The 1455-nt window shown below is 38.2% G+C and overlaps 1 pseudogene; it reads right to left on the bottom strand.

The window, feature by feature from the left end:
- Window positions 1-372: 372 nt before the first annotated feature.
- On the bottom strand, window positions 373-470 carry LOC122199021 (annotated as a pseudogene).
- Window positions 471-1455: the final 985 nt, after the last annotated feature.

Here is a 1455-nt window from a genome sequence, read left to right on the forward strand (position 1 = left end):
TTAACTTGTGTTTAGGGTATAAAGTAGTATACTTGATGTTACTCCTTTAATGTTTCTTGGTAATGTTATTTATTTTAATTTGTTTTTTTCTTTATACTTTACCATTTATTTATTTATTTATTTATTTTTAATTTTTAATATTTACTGTTTATTTTTGAGAGACACAGACAGAGCACAAGTGAGGGAGGGGCAGAAAGAGAAGGAGACATAGAATTGAAGCAGGCTCCAGGCTCTGAGCTGTCAGCACAGAGCCCGATGCAGGGCTCGAACCCACGAGCTGTGAGATCATGATGTGAGCCAAAGGAAGACACTTAAGTGACTGAACCACCCAGGCACCCCAAATACTTTTCCTTTTAGAAGTGAGTTTTTTTTTAATTTTTGCAATACTTCACAAATATGAACCAGCCATGTGAAGGGGTCATGCTAATCTTTGCATTATTCCAATTTTGATATAGAAACTACAAGAGGTTGCATGGGTCAAGTGTGTTTTAGTTCCCTTTTGAGAAACTAAATTCTTGATCTCTCTTTCCAGAGCTTCTAGAATGATCTCTCTTTCCTGATCTTCTCCTTAAGCCAGATCCTGAGAGGCAGCTGTCGTTCCTATTTTTTCTCATAGCCACTTCCAGTCTTTCAGTAAGTCCTGTTCTTTGTGTCTAAAATACCTGGCCACTTCTCCACGTTATCATAGTTACCCCTCCAGTCCAAGCAACTGTCACTTTTCCTTTATTTAAAAAAAAAAATTAACGTTTATTTAGTTTTGAGAGAGACAGAGTGTGAGCAGGGGAGGGGCAGAGAGAGAGGGAGACAGAATCCGAAGCAGGCTTCAGGCTCTGAGCTGTCAGCACAGAGCCCGATGTGGGGCTTGAACTCAAGGACCACAAGATCATGACCTGAGCCAAAGTTGGGTGCTTAACTGACTGAGCCACCCAGGCACCCCATCACTTTTCCTTTAGATAACTGCAGTAATTTCAATGGATTTCCCTATTCCCAATAAAGAAGAATATGTAACATTTGCACAATTCTTGTGAGAAATTCATCTTTGTATTTATCTTGTTTCTCACCAAAACATTTTCTATATAACCTTTAAAAAAAAACATAAAACCTGATCATTTTGTCTATCTTGCCCAAAGTCCTTCAATAACTTCCCATTCCCTACAGGATAAAATGTCAGATCCTTAGAATGACTTGATATGAATTTATATGATCTGACCCCCAGGTTTATTCTTTAACTTTATGTCATATATACATACTTTTTTTGCTCAAAATGTTTCAGACACACTGGCGTTCCCTCTGCTTCTTAAGGGTACCAAATCCCATTCATACTTCCCTATTCAGGAACCTCTGGTGCCCTGTTCCGTCTGCTAAGAATAATCTATTCCCCTATGTTTGTATCACTTTTTACTTCTTGTTGGTCAGATGTCTTCTTCAACATTCCCATCTCAAAAGAACGTTATT

The sequence above is a fragment of the Panthera leo genome, chromosome C2 (assembly GCF_018350215.1).
Source record: "Panthera leo isolate Ple1 chromosome C2, P.leo_Ple1_pat1.1, whole genome shotgun sequence".
Taxonomy (NCBI): domain Eukaryota; kingdom Metazoa; phylum Chordata; class Mammalia; order Carnivora; family Felidae; genus Panthera; species Panthera leo.